Source organism: Bos grunniens, chromosome 24 (assembly GCF_055505025.1).
Source record: "Bos grunniens cultivar Pamir isolate PY7600 chromosome 24, Bosgru_T2T1.0, whole genome shotgun sequence".
Lineage (NCBI taxonomy): Eukaryota > Metazoa > Chordata > Mammalia > Artiodactyla > Bovidae > Bos > Bos grunniens.
Window position 1 is genome coordinate 58,805,510 of NC_141188.1, and position 20,228 is coordinate 58,825,737.

General features: G+C 46.9%; 1 protein-coding gene and 1 long non-coding RNA gene across 18 annotated transcripts in view; both read left to right on the plus strand.

The window, feature by feature from the left end:
• The window catches only part of NEDD4L (NEDD4 like E3 ubiquitin protein ligase), a 375,462-nt gene that overhangs the window by 45,851 nt on the left and 309,383 nt on the right, over window positions 1–20,228 (plus strand). The window lies entirely within an intron of this gene.
• LOC147346347 (uncharacterized) overlaps window positions 1–20,228 on the plus strand; it is a 71,699-nt gene that overhangs the window by 27,918 nt on the left and 23,553 nt on the right. Inside the window, exon 2 of the long non-coding RNA XR_015154128.1 lies at window positions 1–20,228. This exon is cut by the window's left edge and continues 24,498 nt beyond it; it is cut by the window's right edge and continues 23,553 nt beyond it. This is a non-coding gene — a long non-coding RNA (uncharacterized LOC147346347).

The window sequence follows — 20,228 nt, forward strand, 5'->3', positions numbered from 1 at the left end:
CCTGCACTGCAGGCATATTCTTTACCATCTGAATGACCAAGGAAGCCCTGACTACATGCCAAGGCCCAGGTCTTATGAGGGGCATAGCAGAGATCACAGTGCTGAGCAGGACAGGTAGAGAGCAGTAGGCAAGACGATTCTGAGGGGACTGATTCAGGGGAAAGGCATGAGGTTCAGAGGTCGTTGAGGAATGCTGCTAGACCGCTTTGAGTAAGTGAAGGTGAGCAGGAATTGCTCTTTCTGGACTGACTCCATCAGCCACTTGGCAGGAGTGATAAGAGGAGATAAGTGAGAGAAAATTCTTGATCCAGAAGAGCTTGCCGTTTGTTTAGCAGCACAAAAGCAATAGCATTTTAGGTAGGTGCAGGGCAAAGCGTCAACCTTTTGATTTATGTGGGATTTAAGAAGTCATGGATTTTGGTACCTCCCCTGGTGGCTCACGGAGAAGGCAATGGCACCCCACTCCAGTACTCTTGCCTGGAAAATCCCATGGACGGAGGAGCCTGGTGGGCTGCAGTCCATGGGGTCGCTAAGAGTCAGACACGACTGAGCGACTTTCCTTTCACTTTTCACTTTCATGCATTGGAGAAGGAAATGGCAACCCACTCCAGTGTTCTTGCCTGGAAAATCCCAGGGACGGGGGAGCCTGGTGGGCTGCCTTCTATGGGGTCTCACAGAGTCTGACACGACTGAAGCGACTTAGCAGCTGGTGGCTCAGTCGTAAAGAATCCGCCTACAATACAGAAGATGTGGGTTTGATCCCTGGGTTAGGAAGATCTCCTGGAGAAGGGAATGACAACCTACTCCAGTAATGTTGCCTGGAGAATTCCAAGACAGAGGAGCCTGGTGAGCTACAGTCCATGGGGTCGCAAAGAGTCAGACGTGACTGAGCAGCTAACACTTTCTTTTTCACTTCCCTAGTACCAGAGAGAAAAGATCCCATGCGTTCCCTGTTTTCAGTGGAGTGTCAGCAGCATGTGAACAGATTCTGTTTTAAGATACAGTCAGGGATTCCTGTTGCGAGTGTTGCTTAGATGGGAGGACATTTCCGTGAAGCAGAGATGGTTGTAGGTAGGTTCCCTCACAGGCTGTGAGCTCTCAGCAACGTGGGTTTTGCTGCAGATAGTGATTGTTATTAAATTCCATGCTGTCTAGCCTGGTGCTTTTTCACATTGGAATTTTTCAAGAAGTCTTCATTCCACAGTGATCTTGAGTAACAGCAAGCTATTTGGTGAGAAATGCATAAGGCATGGTGGTGGGTACTTGTCCTGACTCAGCCTTCCAATCTATCATAGCTGGTGAGTACTAACATTTCATAATTGTCCTTGTCCCTTAGACTAACTGGTATCGCAGCAGGTTTTTCTTGAAAAGCAGGAGTAACAAAATAGTTATCTTCAGGCTGGGTGAAAAAAAATAAAAAACTACCACTCCACCCCAAATGAAGCTGGATACCGCCAAGTCTCTCAAGCCTGCATGTGTTCATTTCCATGGTGGGTATTTCACTGGAAGAAGCTTTGTCATGTAAAGGCATGTGACACAGCTGGGGGCCCGCCCTCCTCTGGCCTGTCCTTTTGTATCATCTGCTGATACAACACAGAGGTCAAACATCCTATGATTTTCGCTGGGGGAGAATGCTCAGATCCACTGTCCAAACATAACCAGCGCTGACGCACTAAGGAAATGGTCTGCGTTGTGTAGACGCAGGTCTGACGTTGGTTCCAACTGGAGGACGCCTACTGGATGTTGCACGTGGGAGCCAGTCTTTACCGCTTGCTGCCCGCCTCCTATGATGTTGGCGGGGGATGTGCAGCCCCAGCCCAGGCGCTTCCGGAACGGTGGAGGCCCGTGGCACAGTTTCTTGAAGCCCAACGCCCCCCTCCCCTTGTCCCTTGGTGCTGTCACTGGGGTGGCCGGTGCCTGTCTCCATGTTGTGCAAAGTAAAGGCCCAGGTCTCTGGTGCAGCTTGTGAGAAGTCCTTCTCAGCTGCAGGGCAGCCTCACCTGGCCGCCCCGGCCCTCCTGGCCTGCCGCTCCTGTGTTACCTGGTGCTCTGGTGCGCTCCACGTGCTCTGGCTGAAGTGCACCCCGTCGCCCCTTGCTTCTCAGCTGATCACACTTCAGGGCCCAGCTGTCCCTGCTCCATGGACGCCACCCCTGCAGAGCTGGCTTTCCTCTCTGCTAGTGGGTCACATGGCCCACGGGTGGACTGGATGGGGCGATGGGATCCCGGGGGGCCTGGAGACCAGGCAGCTGGGGGTGTGGGGGTGAAGGCGGACCCCGTGCCTTTGGAGCTGTCTTAGCAACACATGAGAAGCATGTAGGCTTGCAGTGTGGACTGTTGCCGCCACTTCTGTCACAAACGTCTAGAAAGAAAATCTGATGGCTCACAAACACATGAGAAGATGCTCAACGTCACTCATTATCAGAGAAATGCAAATCAAAACCACTATGAGGCACCATTTCACGCCAGTCAGAATGGCTGCGATCCAAAAGTCTACAAGCAATAAATGCTGGAGAGGGTGTGGAAAAAAGGGAACCCTCTTACACTGTTGGTGGGAATGCAAACTAGTACAGCCACTATGGAGAACAGTGTGGAGATTCCTTAAAAAGCTGGAAATAGAACTGCCTTATGATCTAGCAGTCCCACTGCTGGGCATACACACTGAGGACACCAGAAGGGAAAGAGACACGTGTACCCCAATGTTTATCGCAGCACTGTTTATAATAGCCAGGACATGGAAGCAACCTAGATGCCCATCAGCAGATGAATGGATAAGAAAGCTGTGGTACATATACACAATGGAGTATTACTCAGCCATTAAAAAGAATTCATTTGAATCAGTTCTAATGAGATGGATGAAACTGGAGCCTATTATACAGAGTGAAGTAAGCCAGAAAGAAAAACACCAATACAGTATACTAACACATATATATGGAATTTAGAAAGATGGTAACAATAACCCTGTATACAAGACAGCAAAAGAGACACTGATGTATAGAACAGTCTTATGGACTCTGTGGGAAAGGGAGAGGGTGGGAAGATTTGGGAGAATGGCATTGAAAAATGTATACTATCATGTATGAAATGAGTCGCCAGTCCAGGTTCGATCCACGATACTGGATGCTTGGGGCTGGTGCACTGGGACGACCCAGAGGGATGGTATGGGGAGGGAGGAGGGCTCAGGATGGGGAACACAGGTATACCTGTGGCGGATTCATTTCGATATTTGGCAAAACTAATACAATATTGTAAAGTTTAAAAATAAAATAAAATTAAAAATAAAATAAAAAAGAAAAAGAAAAAAAATAAAAAAATAAAATGCAACTTAAAATTAAAAAAAAAAAAAGAAAATCTGAAAGAAAAATTCAAAGAGAATTTCCCTGTTCACGGCCTGAAGTGAAAGGCTCTCAGTCGTGTCCGACTCTTTGCAACCCTATGGACTATACAGTCCATGGAATGCTCCAGGCCAGAATAGTGGAGTGCAAAGCCTTTGCCTTCTCTAGGGGATCTTCCCAACCCAGGGATCGAACCCAGGTCTCCCGCATTGCAGGCAGATTCTTTACCAGCTGAGCCACAGGGAAGCCCATTCATGGCCTATGAGTTTAAAAACAAAGGCTTGGTGGTGGTTTTAAATTTAGGGAGCGTTGAGGCTCTCCCAACTGCTGGGCTGACCGCGTAGAAGGCTCTAGGTGTGTCCTGAAAATTTCAGATTGTCCACTGATTGTAAATATATATAGACTCAGACATCTTTCTAGATGTGGTACAGGTTAAGCTGTAGTTCAGGAGGTTTTTACTCCTCTTTGTTTTTTTTGAATAGTTTTATGTATATATTTACTCTGGGCTGTGCTGGGTCTTCATTGCTGTGCGGGCTTTTCTCCAGTTGTGAGCAGGGTTTACTCCAGTTGTGGTGTGCGGCCTTCTTATTGTGGTGGCTTCTCTTGTTGCACATGGGCTTCAGTAGTTGAAACTCATGGGCTCAACAGTTGTGGTGCACGGACTCAGTTGCAAGTGGGATCATCCCAGACCAGGGATCGAACCCATGTCCCCTGCATTGCACAGTGGACTCAACCACTGGACCACCGGGGAAACCCTTATTCCTCATTCTTTTCCTTCCTCCCAACGTGATGTCATTGGTCTGAGTTCTTAGTCCCTGAGGGGCTGGTTGTCCACTGTTTATTAGGCTGCGCTTGGCTCCCAGGGTTATGGAGCCGGGTGAGGAGGGCCACGGTTATCCAGGGGAGCCTTACTGAGGGCCTGGCTGCTCCGTGCTTGCTGGGAAAGGGAGCAAAGGCTGTATAGTGGCTGGTGCTGCAGGAGTGTGCCCTCAGGGGAGAAAACGCGCCCCTGCCCCCTCTCCTCCGCTCCCCTCCCCACTCGCTCACCCCTCCCCTCACACCTGCTCACTCGCACACTCCCTGATTTATTTGCTCACTGGTTGCTTCACTCATTCTTGCGCACGTCTGTGTTGTCGCAGAGCCCAGGGCAGCCTGGGGCCTGTGCTGTCCAGGAAAGGGGGCGGCTCTGTCCCTTCAGACGAGGCTGTGCTGTGAGCTGGCTTTGCAGGGCGGGCAGGCATTTGAAAGAAGAGAAAATGGAGGTGGGGTGGGGATGAGGGGGTTAATCCCAGGCGGTGGGGGTAGCGTGGACACAGGGGTGAGGCTGGAAAATACCAGGGCCCCTTCAGAGAATGTGGCATAATTGGATTTGCCCAGGGTGGGGGGCAGTGGGGTGAGGTAAGGTCTGGACAGGTGGGTGGGGCTAATTGCAGATCCCCCTTCACCCCCCTAGTCTGGCCTGAAGGGCAGAGGGACAGCCTTGAGAGGGCATTTGGCTGGAGGTGCCCACCCCCCAGCATCACACGGAACCCTCACCCACGTGGTTCCTGGATGCTGAGACAGTGGGGCTGCAAATCCTCAGTGGACTTTGAATGTCTCTGTGGGTTCCCTGTAATCATTTCCATATTTTCTTCTATTTTTCACTGGGGGCATTTTCTAGTGTTCTTATTTGAGCATAAAATAAGGCATGGCCTGGGACTTCCCTGGCAGTCCCAGTGGTTAAGACTCTGTGGTCAGATGGTAAATAATCTGCCTGTGATGCAAGAGACGCGGGTTCGATCCCTGGGTCAGGAAGACTCCCTGGAGGAGGGCGTGGCAACCTACTTCAGTATTTTTGCCTGGAGAATCCCATGGACAGAGGAGCCCGGCAGACTGTGGGGTTGCAAAGAGTTGGGCATGACTGAGCAACTAACACATACACACTCCAATGCAAGGGGCATGGGTTCAATCACTGGGAGGGAACTAAAATCCTGCATGCCAGGTGAAAAACTAAGAGTCTTTGCAGGCAGAGTCCTTACCATCTGAACCACCAGGGAAGGAAGACATGCCACGTGAAGTCTGACTGAAAAAGAAGCAAAGAAAACCCCCCAAAACAAAAATAAAAAAACAAGGCATGCCAACACACTTTAAATTCTGTTAGAAAGCTTTGTCTCATTGGATGTAGAATTTTAGGCCTTAGGCTTCGGGAATGCCAAGTGTTTACATCTGGGGGCTGCTTTTACTGGAACGAGCTGGTCTCTTCCCAGTGGAACTCCCTGGTAGAACCTACTGTTAGTGTCTGAGTCTTGTTATTTATGTTGTCTTCATCTCTGAAAGTGAGAAGTAAAAGTGTTAGTTGCTCAGTCATGTCTGACTCTTTGCAACCCCATGGACTTTGCAACCTCAGGACTGTAACCTGCCAGGCTCCTCTGTCCATGGAATTCTCCAGGCAAGAATACTGGAGTGGGTAGCCATTCTTTTTCCCTTCTCCAGGGGATCTTCCCAACCTAGGGGTTAAACCCGGGTCTCCTGCATTGCAGGCAGATTTATTTACCATCTGAGCCACCATCTCCAGGGGGTACTTTATCACCAATAGCTGTGTGAGGATTATGTTTGATGCTGAATTACCTTACAGTGAGGTTTGATGATAAAAGTCATTCTGTGGTTGTCTTTATCTGAAACTCACTGCCCTGGCTTTTGTATAAAGCTACATTTTGCATTGTGGTGAGTTTTGTTTCAAACAAGGAGCCTCGGTGCATTCAGAAGCCAGCCCTCTGCTTCTCCATGCTGTCATGAGTTACTCCTCTCACGGTGGAACCGTATGATCGTCTGTCCTGATGTCCATCAATCACAGGATGTGTTTGTGTCCAGACATGAACTCTTCTCAGCCTTGCAAAATTGGTATCAGTGCAGCAAATTGGCATGTGGAAGAACAGCAGGTGGCAGGTAGAAGCTTGGGGTTTTTCTCCTCTACTGATTTAACATCAGCCATTTAAGGTTCTAATCTTCAGAGCACTAAGGTCAGTGCTTCATAAAACTGCAGATCAAACCATGACATCTCAAGTGGCAAACCATTTAGAAATCTTCCTTAAATTACCAAAAAAAAAAAAAAAGTGGAAAGAAAAAATGAGGTGAATGCATGATGGCTTGTTTTGTTCCCAAGACATAGGACATAACCCTCCAGCTCTGTGGCTTTTTATTCTGATGGGAGGGAAATGAGACTCCTGTAACTTACTGTCAGGGGTGGTGCATTAGCGGTGCCAGCTCTGTGCTAAGTGATGTTTAGAACACAGAGCTGCTGAATCCTTGGCCAGAATTCATCTGGAGTCTGCAAGCAGGCTGTGAACGCATGGGCCATTCCAAGTGGGAGAAGCCTTCTGTTCCCACGAGGAGTAAAGGGAGAACACACAACTGACCTGTGTGGTTGAACGGATGCAGCTCCAGGCCAAGTGCCCTGCTCTTTTATTCGCAAAGGATGTCGGAGACAAAAGTCAGAGCCCCAAGTCGCATCCTCAGCACAATAGCAGGAATTCTCGGGTCTTTATCTGGTTGGAGTGAGTCAGGGCGTGTGTGACATGCTATCTAAAGTTAGGTTTAGTTGAGCCCAAGGACCTTCTCTTCTGAGTAGCACATATGGGAGTCAGGTCTGCAGATGGTAATCAGAAGAGAGGAGTGGTCTCAGATACAGACCTGGGACAGTGTGCCAGACGAGGGTGACAGGTGTTTGGAGGTGTTCATGTTGTCAAGTCCAAGCTTGTGCTACTTCCTGCATGACAGGCCAGCATATCAAGAGGCGAGTTGTTGGGGCAAGGAACAGTGACTTTATTCAGGAAGCCAGCAGACTGAGAAGATGATGAACTAGGGTTCCAAAGAACCCACCTTATCTGAGATAGAATTCAGACTTCTTTTATGTTTAACGGGAAGGCGGTGTCCTTGGCTGTGACAAACTTCTTACTGTCGGAATCCTTTGTTCTTGCATCTGTCCACCTAGGTTGAGTCATGATGTTCCTGTGATTCTCCAGGATTCATGTTATTCTTTGTTCTGCAGCTTCTTATCTCTATGTGAATGGAAAAGTGTTATATCCTTAAACGTTGGCCTGGGAGCTTGAAGTAGACCCAAAGAGGTGTGGCGTGGTCCTTGAGAGTGTTGAGATTGAGGGGTAGTTTGAGCGGCTACATTAGGGTCCATGCGCAATGCAGAAAAGCCCTTCAAGGACACCTAGCCTCAGGTCAGAGAGGTGATGTCCCACTTTTGGTTGTTTGGTATGCTACCTGCTGTAGAAAATAATGGGACAGCTTACAATAAAAGTGCAGGCCCAATAAAATGAGAATGATTAACAGAACCAGGAAGGAAGGGCTAGGAAATGGATTTCAGGTAGTTCTCAGTTTCCTGGCAGCCAGAACAAGGAGAGCAATTGCTGGGGTGAGGCCTGCTCAGTTGAAGGAAGGCAGGCCCCACGTCCTCCTGGCAGCTGTGTGTTCACCGGAATAGATGCTGGAGTGTTTTGCCAGCCTGATGCTGGGGGTGTGGGGCAGGGTCTGGGTGGGGGAGCGGGGCCGGGCTAGGGGCGGAGTCGGGTGGGGGCGGAGTCTGGCTGGGGGCAGAGTCCCGAGGGGGCCGGAGTCTGGATGGGAGGAGGTCTGCCTGGAGGCGGAGTCTGGGGGCAGAGTCTGGCTGGGAGGAGGTCTGGCTGGGGGCGGGGTATGACTGGGGGCCGAGGTCTGGCTGGGGGTGAGGTCTAGCAGGGGTTGTGTGGCGAAGGGCACATGCTTGCCTGGCAGAGTCATCCTGGTTGATTTGGAAATTTCTCTTGAAATTTGAGGATTATGATGTTAGACGGTGGCTTCGGAAAGCCAGTTCTTCAGGAGGCCAGAGCAGTGACGAGTGTGGTGGGCATTTCCTGCACCTGCTCGTGAGGGTAGTTGGTGGGAAGGGCCTTCCTTTCCCGGGTGACACTTAGGCTTCAGTGGACAGACCTGTAAGGACAGGTCCTGTACCCCTCCACACCAGCAGGTTACCCTAAAGCCGGGTTTTGTGGGTGGGTGTGATGCACTCTTTGAGCACCCCTCCCACACTGGAGACACTGCCCAGACCGAGACTTGGCTAAAATATTCCTGTTTCTCCACTGGGGGAGATTTTGACTCTTGTGTAAGCCATATTCTCTGGTGGGAGTAAACCCTGTGGATGGTGGCAAATATCTAAAAAGCCTTATTTTTTGGCTTACTTTCTTTCCTCCCAGAACCATCAAGCCCCCTTTATTTTACTTATTTATTACTGAAGTATAGTTGAATTGTAATGTTGTGTTAATTACTGCTGTACAGCAAAATGACTCAATTTACGTACAGAAACATTTTCAAATATTCTTTTCCATTATGGTTTATCACAGGTTTCTGAATATAATTTCCAATGCTACACAGTAGGACTTTGTTTATTCATTCTATACATAACAGTTGGCATGTATTAATCCCAAACTCTCAATCCATAGGTAATTTGGCTTTTTGGAAAAAACCTAAGAGAAGACCTTCTTACCCACCTCTCTGTTACAGGAGTTAATGGAAATGGATGTTAGCGTATGACATTTCTTTTAGGGTGTTTAAAAAAAAATTGATTTTAAGTCTAAGAGGTTTCTCTGTAGCTTCAAAAATGCAAGCAGGGAACGCCTGTCTCATTCTTTTAGATGAAGTGACAGTTTTCATCGTTACAGAGCCAAGTAGGAAAAGAAACTGATTAAAGAGAAAGATAAGTGGAACCAAACACTTCGGTTGTAAAAGAAGCATGGTTTCTGGGGATGTTGAGTGTGGCCCAGCTGTGTTTCTCCCGGGCCGTGTCCTCCTTAGGGCCCATGAATGGCTGAGCTCAGAACAAGGCTTTTGCAATCTGCGCCTTCTGAATACGGGTTTTGTCCTGTTGGCTTAATTTGCATTTGGTGTCTGGGGTGCCTGCTCGCGGGAAGAGCTGATGCTTTGTTTTGGGTAATGAGGGCTGAGGTTTCAAATCAGTGCTTCTAGGTTTACTCAAGTGTCGCTTTGCCACCGTGTTTCCATCGCACTGAGGACCTGCGGGCCTCCGTGTGCAAATCAGGTGTTTGTGTATCTGCACGTCAGCAGCCCACAGAATGGCATCGTGAGAGCGACAACTGCATTCAAAATTCTGTTTCTGGTATATGAGTTTTTGTCGGAGGACAGATGCCTTTTTAAACTTCTTCAGATGCTTGGTTCTGCCCTTGCCAATTATTTTGTAGCAGGTGTCAACAGTAAACCAGGAGAAGGGGAGGAGCCAGTGTAGAAGACTTTTTTCTGTTTAATCTGGTGCTTCTTGGAAAGTGGGTGAATTATTCATGATGAAATGAATGGGGATATTATCTTAAATTAGTCTAGAAGCAAGTGGTTAACCCTCTTACTGAGCTGCCCATGTCGATCTGCCTGCCAGGGAGCTTAACAACCATGAAGTCTGTGTATAGTGTTCCTTGATTGGTTGGTTATGTAGTGACTTCATCCCAAGCCCGATTTTATCCTTTTCTCTGTTTTTCTTTTCCTAAACATTTTTTTTCCAAGTTGCCAATAATTCATTTGGAAATAATGTTGGGTGTATAGTTTCCTTTCTCCTCTGGCTCCTCCTTCTCCCCCTCCCAACACTGCACCAGGATAACATATCCCTTGCGTCAGAGGCGGTACCAAGTGGAGGGTCAAGCACTTGGAGAACTGAGCCCATGTGTCTGTCTACAGAAGTAGACAAAAAAAAAAAAAAAAAGACAGTTATTGTAATAGCTCATCAACCTGAAACTTAACTTGCCATTTTATAACCTGAAAATTTTGGCCTCTGCATATGTATGACAAAAATTCTGTACAGTGAATGGTATGCATTTTTAGGGAATTCTTGCTCAGGGCCCTCTAGTAGGCCCAATGTTGAGGTCATTTTGTTTTCCTTCTAATAATATGTATGGTCAAATAACGTAGGTCATATACAAATATAATATGGAAACGTTGAGCACATGGCCATTGCTGTTCCAGCTGCTCAGCCTTTGTTCCCGGGCCCCAAACCAGCCTGTGATCTGGTGTCTGAGGTCACAGGGGATGAGAAAGATCAAAGATGCCCTTCACGAGGGTCGGGCTGAGCTGGCTTGTGCCTCCTGGGCACTCAGTGACTGTGGGTCCGGAACCCACTGAGTGGGACGGAGTGCAGGCCCTGCATTTTGCGTATTGATTTCTTCGGTGACACTGAGTCACTGCAGTGCTGCTCATTCTCACACTACTAACTATACACAATCTATGAAGTGTGCATAAATGTGTGTATATAAGTTTACATTACTGTGTTGTTGTTGTCCAGTTGCTAAGTCGTGTCCAACTCTTTTGCAAGCTCATGGACTGTAGCCCAGTAGGCTTCTCTGTCTGTGGGATTTTCCAGGCAAGAATACTGGAGTGGGTTGCCATTTCCTTTTCCAGGGGTTCTTCTGGACCCAGGGATCGAACCCACATCTCCTGTAGTGGCAGGCAGGTTCTTTACCACTGGGCCTCCGGGGAAAGCCCTTGATTTCCTGTATGCCCACGTACATAGACATTCCTCACTTTGCACAGTTCTGGTGATGCAGCAGTTTGTTGCTGCTGCTGCTGCTAAGTCGCTTCAGTCGTGTCCAACCCTGTGCGACCCCATAGACGGCAGCCCACTAGGCTCCTCTGTCCCTGGGATTCTCCAGGCAAGAATACTGGAGTGGGTTGCCATTTCCTTCTCCAATGCATGAAAGTGAAAAATGAAAGTGAGGTCGCTCAGTCGTGCCCCAACTCTTAGCGACCCCATGGACTGGAGCCTACCAGGCTCTTCCGTCCATGGGATTTTCCAGGCAAGAGTACTGGAGTGGGGTGCCATTGTCTTCTCCCATGCATTAAATAATACTAGTCCCTTAAGAGAATTCAAATTTCAGTCATTCCAGTGTTAACTGAACTGTGAGTAATTGCATAAAGAACACTCAATTTAGTGCTCATGTTTCAGTTCACAAATCGCTATAGAAATAACAGATGTGCCTTGTGGTCAGTGACCAATCACACCACTTCCTGTAGTCTCTTGGTGATTGGTCATTGCACACGACACTCAGTTCATGCACAGACAGCAAAGTGTGTGTTAGGGTTTCTGCCTTGTCCTGTGATAAACCAGTGTGACATGTTACAAAAACGTCAAAAATTGCGAGGGAATAGGCTAACTTAAGACCAGGATGCAGCAAAGGAGTTAAACGTTGGAAGGGAAATTCAGGGTGGAGTGACTGCTTAATGGGTACAGGGCTTCCTGGAGTGATGAAAATGTTTCAAAACTAGATAGAGGTTGTGCTTATACAACATTGTGAATGTACTAAGTGCCTTTGGGTTGTTTGCTTCAAAACGTTTAGTGTGAATTCAATTAAGAAATACAGTTGTCCCCCTATATCTTCTGGGAATTGATTTGTTCCAGGACCCATGAGGATACCAAAATCCAGGCATGCTCAAGTCTCTTATATAAAATGGCATAAATTTGCATATAACCTCATATATCTACCTATGTACACTTGAAACCATCTCTAGATTACTTATAATACCTAATACAGTGTACATGCTATGTAAATTGTTGCTGGCACGCTGCAAATTCAAGTTTTGCATTTTGGAACCTTCTGGAATTTTTTTCAACCAAATGTTTTCAGCCTGTGGTTGGCTGAATCCAAGGATATTGAACCCTCGGATGTAAACGCCTGACTGTACAAGGCATCGGCAAGGTGCTTCCTTGTATTGTCAATTATGCTCTAAGAAGCTGGCATTTTTAAACTATTCATGATATGTTTTTAACAAAGAAAACATTTCAGTGCTCAGTGTTTCAAATGATAGGAGTTTTACTGTTTTTAAAAATTTCCCCATGCACTTACAACCTGACAAGAGTTTTTAATATTTTAACAAGTTTTTAGAGGTCACGGGACAATTGCGGTTTTTTCCATTGATAAGATAACTTTGCAAGGTCATTTTCATGGTCTTGTACAGTGGTACAAATCGAGGGCTCCTGTGTACATAAGTTACCATGTGCATACATGGTGATTGATGTGCCCATCGTTGCTGTAACAACTATTCTGCCTGCGAGCATTCTGAGCCATGTCCTCTACAGCAGACAGGTGTGCTGAGCTTCTCGGAAAAGCAGAGAAAGCTAGAGGTGGGATAGTAACAGGTAAGTTGGTGGACCCTCATCTCCTTCTAGGAAAAGTGAAAGTGAAGTCACTCAGTCATGTCCGACTCCTTGCGACCCATGGACTGTAGCCTACCAGGCTCCGCCGTCCATGGGATTTTCCAGGCAAGAGAACTGGTGGGGGTTGCCATTTCCTTCTCCAGGGGATCTCCCCGACCCAGGGATGGAACCCTGGTCTCCTGCATTGTAGGCAGACGCTTTTTGTCTGAGCCAAAAGGGAAGGTCTAGATCAGCAGGCATTGTTGTTTAGTTGCTAAGTCGTGTCTTTTGCAACCCTATGGACTGTAAGCCCACCAGGCTCCTCTGTCTGTGGGATTTCGCAGGCAAGAATACTGGAGTGGGTTGCCATTTCCTTCTCCAGGGGCCCTTCCTGACCCAGAAACTGAACCCAACCTGCATCTCCTGCACTGGCAGGCAGTTCTTTACCTTTGAGCCGCCAGCGACGCCTCCAGCAGGCATTGGGAACTGATGAAAAGTCCTGGCTTACGAGGTGTGGATACACACCAGCTACCTGGGGGAGAGGGGCGCGGAGGGGGCAGGCTGACAGCTATGTGACTGGCAGCTGAAAGAAATGGTCGCCCCAGACGTGTCTTGGCTTCTGGAAATTTGGCAGCAAAGAGACCATAGGGTGAGACGTCTGATGCCCAGGAATGCCACCACGAACCCTCATGACGCTGTATAGCATTCATTCATTTTGGAGTTGCTTTTGAGGATCCCTCCTCCCCATCTCATGCTTTCCCCACATTACGGTACTGGCTATGCTTGGGTTACTATTCAGTTAGCACGTGACCTTCCCCAGCAGACTGAGACTTTTGAGGGTAGGGAAGTGTGTCTTATTCTTTCTTGAGGCTTCTGGACCTGGCAGTGCATAGTAGCAGCTTAATAAATACTTAGATCCCCTGGAGAAGGAAATGGCAGCCCAGTGCAGTATTCTTGCCTGGAGAATTCCATGGACAGAGGAGCCTGGTGGGCTATAGTCCACGGGGTCGGAAAGAGTCGGACACGACTGAGTAACTGACATTTTCAAAGAATGTTACGGAAAATCAAGATTTCAGTCTAAATCTTTTAAATTAACAAAGGAATCTGTTTGTTTTGCTTGGGGATCATTGGTAATGTTTTCTGGCCCAAGTTGCTTTTTTTTTCCCTGGGCCATGTGTTTATTTTTTCACTTCTGTTTCTTATTTATATTATGAAAATAATTAAGAAAATAGGTGGTATTGATCCTGGCCTTTTGTCACAGGTCAGTGTGACACTGTGAAGCTGACTCCAGCACATAACAGCCCAAACCCTCTCACTACATCTTAGTTTTAGTGATCCAAATTGAATGACTCCAGGGTTTTTGTTGTTGTGTTTTCAAATGGTGCTTTTTGGAAGAAAGAAATACAAAAGGTGGCCCGTGAGAAATGATCTGGTGGGGGTCATAGTCTGTGATGTTGACTGACTTAGCTTGTCAAGCACTCATTTTGCATTTTCCGGGGGTCAGCCTTCCAGAGACATTAGATTTCAAGAGCTGTCCTGAGAAAGGGATGTGCCAGAGGAGCCAGTGCTGGCTGCCTCGGCTCGCAGCACAGCAAAGGCCACGTTGCCCAGTAGTAGGAGCCGTCCTCAGGCTGGCTTTGGTTGTGTCCAGCGAGAGGAAAGGCCTGCCTGTTCCTGGAAACCCGGTCCAGGTGTCAGGGGGCACTCATGGGGATGACCTCCCCATGCGGGGGTGTCCCTGCTACAGGGGTGGCCTCGGGTCCTGAGATGCCATCCAGGTCAGTTTTCTGACGGGGACCTTGTGTCCAGAACTGTGGATGGAATTTATTCTGGGGTCATGGGAGTTCCTTTATATTTGCTCTTAAGTCTTGCCTCTTTAGCTCTAGCTCAGGGTTTTAATATCTTAGCGGAAGCCCCATTAGGTATTTAAGATAATTTGGAACCTGCCACTTTGGGGCAGTTACCAAAACTCTCCTAAAAGCTGCTGCTGTTGGAGAGGTTACAGGTGCCCAGTTGTTTAGTCTCCTGAGAACCAGGTGCTGGGGATTCAAGAGTTAGATGCAGACCTCGCCCTCTGGGTGGAGGAATCAGGGGCGGTGGTCACAGTCAGGGCCAGGCTGCCTGGCTAAGGGCCCCTTCTACTTCTCACATGTGAGTTTGGGCAAATCTTCTATAAAGCAGGCTGAGGAAGAACTCATGTCAGGGGTGTTACGAGGATTAAATAATTTTTCAAAATTGAAATACAGTTGATCTACAGTAATATGTGTTACAGGTATACAGTATAGTGATTTGCAACTTTTAAGGGTTATATTCCATTTCTAGTTATGTATTTGCTATATTGCCAGTGTTGTACAATATATTCTTGGGCCTTATTTTATACCTAATGGTTTGTGCCACTTAATCCCATACCTCTCGTCTGTCCCTCCTCCTCCCCTCTCTCCACTGGCAACCGCTAGTTCTCTATATCTGTGGAGGATCCAATGAATTAATGTATGTAAAGTGTTGAGAGTAGTGCAGGGCAGATGGTAAGTTTTTTAAAACCATAGTTGTTATTATAGAAATAAAATGCATTAACACTCTCCATCACGTTTAATTCTCAACAGTCATGTACAGCACATGGTGTCCTGCCTGTTTTTTGTTGAGAATTTCAACCACTTGCCCCAAGTCACAGGGTTAGAAAGGGGCTGAGACAGGATCTGAACTTGTCCCCGAACCCTTCCCTCTCTGCGTCTTGGCTGACGTGGCCGGAGAATGATAAGGAAACGTGTTAACCCTGTCTGTGCTGCCATGACAAGGTAGTACAGTTTGGGTGGGTTACATAACAGAGGCTTATTTTCTCGAAGTTCTGGAGGCTGGAAGTCCAAAGTCAAGTTTGTCTGCAGCCTTGATTTCTTCTTTAGGCCCTCACCTTGGCTTGTAGATAGTTGTCTTCTTTCTGTGTCTTCACATGGTCTTTCCTTCATGCAAGTTTCCTCCTATACAGACACCTTGCTTGATCCAACTGATGATGTTGGATGAGCGCCTGCTCCGATGACTTCATGTGAACATAGGTACCTCTTTAAACAACCTCTGTCTAAACACAGTCTCCTTCTGAGGTTCTGGAAGTTAGAGTTTCAACCTGTGAATTTTCAGAAGATACAATTCAGTCCATAACAGGAAATGAAAGTGGAAGTGAAGTCACTTAGTCGTGCCCGACTCTTTGTGACCCCATGGACTGTAGCCCACCAGGCTCCTCCATCCATGGGATTCTCCAGGCAAAAGTACTGGAGTGGGTTGCCATTTCCTTCTCCAGAGGATCTTCCTAACCCAGGGATCGAATGTGAGTCTCCCGCATTGTAGGCAAACGCTTTACTGTCTGAGCCACCATGAGTAATCAAAACCAGAGGAACTGAACACCCAGATATCAAAAATTGATATGAAGGCAGAATCAGGGAATGGTAGGCCCAATGGAGGCAGATTTTTGATACAAGACATGGTTTTCATAGTAGCTAGCCACGGACAAAGAGGAAGGAGCTCTTTGTGTGATAGGAGGAGCATCACCTGGATACGGTGATCTGGGATCAGCAGACCAGCTGTGGGATCAGCCGACACATGATTGGTTCAAGCTTGGTGCATTAGAAGAGGCACTGAGGGGACTTCCCTGGTGGTCAGTGGTTAAGAATCCACACTTCCAAGGCAGTGGGTTTGATCTCTTGTTAGGGAACTAAGATCCCACACGCTGCATGGCATGCCCACCCCCACCTACCCCCACCCACCCCCCGCCAATAAAAAAGGTACTGGGTAGCTGTCTGTGGGTGATAGACAGCAGCCTGAGACACAGTGTGTTGTTTGGAAAGACATCAGAGTCCGTCATCAAGCAGATGTTTACGGAGCAGGCACTGTGCTATGACAGACTGGGTCATGACAGTCTTACCAGAAGAGATTTTGAGTCCCAGTGCCGTCTGACTCCAAAGTTGTTTCAGGTTGTGGTTGTAGAGAAACAGGTGATGTAAATTTTCTAAAATTAAAATTCCTAAGTATGCCTTGGTTTTCTTAATAATAAATGTTATTATTTTAATCACCAAATTGTGGAGTAGTGGAGCTTAAATTTGGAGGTAAGACCATCTGGGTTTAAATCTTGGCTTTGTCACTTACTAGCCTTGTCAGATTTATCATATGACACAAATTGGCAGAGCTTCAGTTTCCTCAGCTGTGAAAAGTGGATAATTATACATATTTCAATGGGTTGGCAGAGTGTGTACATGTAGTAATATATGTGAAGGTTCCAGTAGTACTGTCTTTCCCGTGGGACACAGTCTTTACGATTATCCAAGGAGCTGGACGGGATTCCCTGCTGGTCCAGTGGTTAGGACTCTGTGCTTCCAAAGAAGCACAGCCTGGGTTCGATCCCTGGTCTGGGAACGAAGACCCTGCAAGCCACATGATACAGACCAAAAAAAAAAAAAAAAAAACGTGGAAAGTTGATGGAGAATATAGTTATGCAGATAAATTAGAGGCCTTTAAAAAAATTTTTTTTAATAAGAGAGGAAAAGAAATGTCAGCTTTGGATTAATATTCTCATTCATTCAATAACAAAAAAAAAAATCTGACATAGGAAAACTACCAGTACCAAAGAGAAAAGGGAGAAGGGATGAATTAGGAGTATGCGATTAACACATACAAACTATACATAAAATAGATAAGCAACAAGTATTTATAACAAAGGGAATTTAGTATTTTGTAATAACCTGTAAAAAGCCTCTTGATGAAAGTGAAAGAAGAGAGTGAAAAAGTTGGCTTAAAGCTCAACATTCGGAAAATGAAGATCATGGCATCTGGTCCCATCACTTCATGGGAAATAGATGGGGAAACAGTGTCAGACTTTATTTTTTTGGGCTCCAAAATCACTGCAGGTGGTGATTGCAGCCATGAAATTAAAAGACGCTTACTCCTTGGAAGGAAAGTTATGGCCAACCTAGATAGCATATTCAAAAGCAGAGACATTACTTTGCCAACAAAGGTCCATCTAGTCAAGGCTATGGTTTTTCCAGTGGTCATGTATGGATGCGAGAGTTGGACTGTGAAGAAAGCTGAGTGCTGAAGAATTGATGCTTTTGAACTGTGGTGTTGGAGAAGACTCTTGAGAGTCCCTTGGACTGCAAGGAGATCCAACCAGTCCATTCTAAAGGAGATCAGCCCTGGGTGTTCTTTGGAAGGAATGATGCTAAAGCTGAAACTCTAGTACTTTGGCCACCTCGTGCAAAGAGTTGACTCATTGGAAAAGACTCTGATGCTGGGAGGAATTGGGGGCAGGAGGAAAAGGGGACGATAGAGGATGAGACGACTGGATGGCATCACCGACTCGATGAACGTGAGCTTGAGAGAACTCTGGGAGTTGGTGATGGACAGGGAGGCCTGGCGTGCTGTGATTCATGGGGTCGCAAAGAGTCAGACACGACTGAGCGACTGAACTGAACTAAACTGAATTGAATAACCTGTAAAGGAAAGTAATCTGGAAATATAACTGAAAAAAAGAAAAGGTCTGAGAAACAGTCAGTGATTGGAAAAAGATAAGCCCCTGCCCTCAGCAAGCTTCCAGGCCAGGTGAGGGGGACCAGGAGGGTGTGCTAAGCACTGCCCACCAGGTTTGCTCGAGCTGCCCTGCAGGTATTAATGAGGGCTGCTCTGAGAAAAAGGAGTTTTGCAGGAAGAGTTTCACAGGGGAGCAAGCACTTGAATTAAAATCTGAATATTGGGGAGAAATCACCCAGAGTGGAAAATTTCTCAGACAGTAGTAATAGCGTGTCTGGAGATACAGGAGCGGGTGCGTGGCATGATTGAAAAGTGGCAGTTTAGCGTGTCCGTGTGCCACGTGGGGATAGAGGAGAGCAAGACCAGACGTGAAAAGGGGGCAGATCACAGGCAGTGCAAAGCCGCTGAGATGTTTTGATGGGGCAGCGATGATAATAGCAGTTGAGAAAGACTCAGCTGTCGGTGTCACAGGATGGTTTGGAGCGGAGGCAAGATGCAGGCTGATGGAGTTTTCCAAAGATTTTGTGATGATCCAGATGAGACCACGGTCCTAAACTAGGGCTGCAGCTGCTCGAGTCTGGAGAAGAGGACCAGTTCCAGAGCTGTGGAGGGGGTTGGTGTTTGGATGGATGTGGCTGGGGTGGAGATGATTCTGGGTTTCTATTGATGGCTTGGGTGTCTAGGTGGATAATGGAGCCATTCATACAGAGGCTGGGGAGGAGGAGAGGGGAGCAGATACTGTGCTTATCTTTGATTGGATGACTTGGAGGTGCCTGGGGAGAGTACAGGTCCTTCTTTCCCACAGGTAGCTGGCTGGTGCCTTGATTTGGAATTGTGTACCTATGGAAAGGATAGTGAATGCAAGTGCCTCTCTCTGGAGGGTTGGCCCCGAGGAATAGAGCTTGAGATTTGGTGTTTAGGGGTGTCAACATCAGTTCAGTTCAGTCACTCAGTTGTGTCTGACTCTTTGCGACCCCATGGACTGCAGCATGCCAGGCTTCCCTGTCTGTCACCAACTCCCAAAGCTTGCTCAGACTCTGGTCCGTTGGATTGTGATGCCATCCAACCATCTCATCCTCTGGCTTCTCTTCCTGCCTTCAGTCTTTCTCAGCATCAGGGTCTTTTCCAATGAGTCAGTTCTTCACATCAAGTGGCCAAAGTATTGGAACTTCAGCTTCAGCATCAGTCCTTCCAATGAATATTCAGGACTGATCTCCTTTACAATTGACTGGTTGGATCTCCTTGCAGTCCACGGGACTCTCAAGGGTCTTCTCCAACACCACAGTTCAAAAGCATCAATTATTCTGCACTCAGCTTTCTTTATAGTCCAACTCTCACATCCATACGTGACTAATGGAAAAACCATAACCTTGACTAGATGGACCTTTGCTAGCAAAGTAATGTCTCTGCTTTTTTATATGCTGTCTAGGTTGGTCATAGCTTTTCTTCCAAGGAACGAGCATCTTTTAATTTCATGGCTGCAGTCACCATCTGCAGTGATTTTGGAGTCCCCCAAAATAAAGTCTTTCACTGTTTCCATTGTTTCCCCATCTGTTTGCCATGAAGTGATGGGACCGGATGCCATGATCTTAGTTTTCTAAATGGTGAGTTTTAAGCCAACTTTTTCACTCTTCAGGATAGATGGTGGAATTACATCTCCCTGCCCCACTGAGCCCAGGTGTGGTCACAAGACCACCTTTAATTAGAAACAGAACAAATGAGGCTCCAGGTAGATTTTGTGCCAAGGCAGGATTCACAGGAGTGATCTCTGCTGAGAGGCCTGGGGATGGTCCAGAGGGCAGCCCAGCTGTGCTGTGGGCCTGGGTCCTCGAGTGAGCTCAATGTCAGCAGAGACCAGAGTCTTGTTTAAGTTGTGATGGACCTCCACTCATAGCTAAACCATTGTTTTAGGCTTTTAAGGTGATGTTGAAATATTAGTGATGTTTTTCTAGCATCTCTTGGTCCTTCCTAACTCAGGTTGTTTTATAAGAGGCTGAACATTACTCATTTTCCTTTTCTAAACTATAAATCAGTTTTGAACTTTTTGTCATTATATGCCTGTGACTATGTGAATGCGGGAACATGTAGGCAAATGTCGCTTTGACCAAGAACATTTCTTTTGTAACTGTTAGCCTTTAACTAGAAGTATATTTAATGAACTAAATGTTGTAACGCACTTGCCGTTTTTTAAAAACAGCTTTATGGACACAAAATTCCCAAACCATACA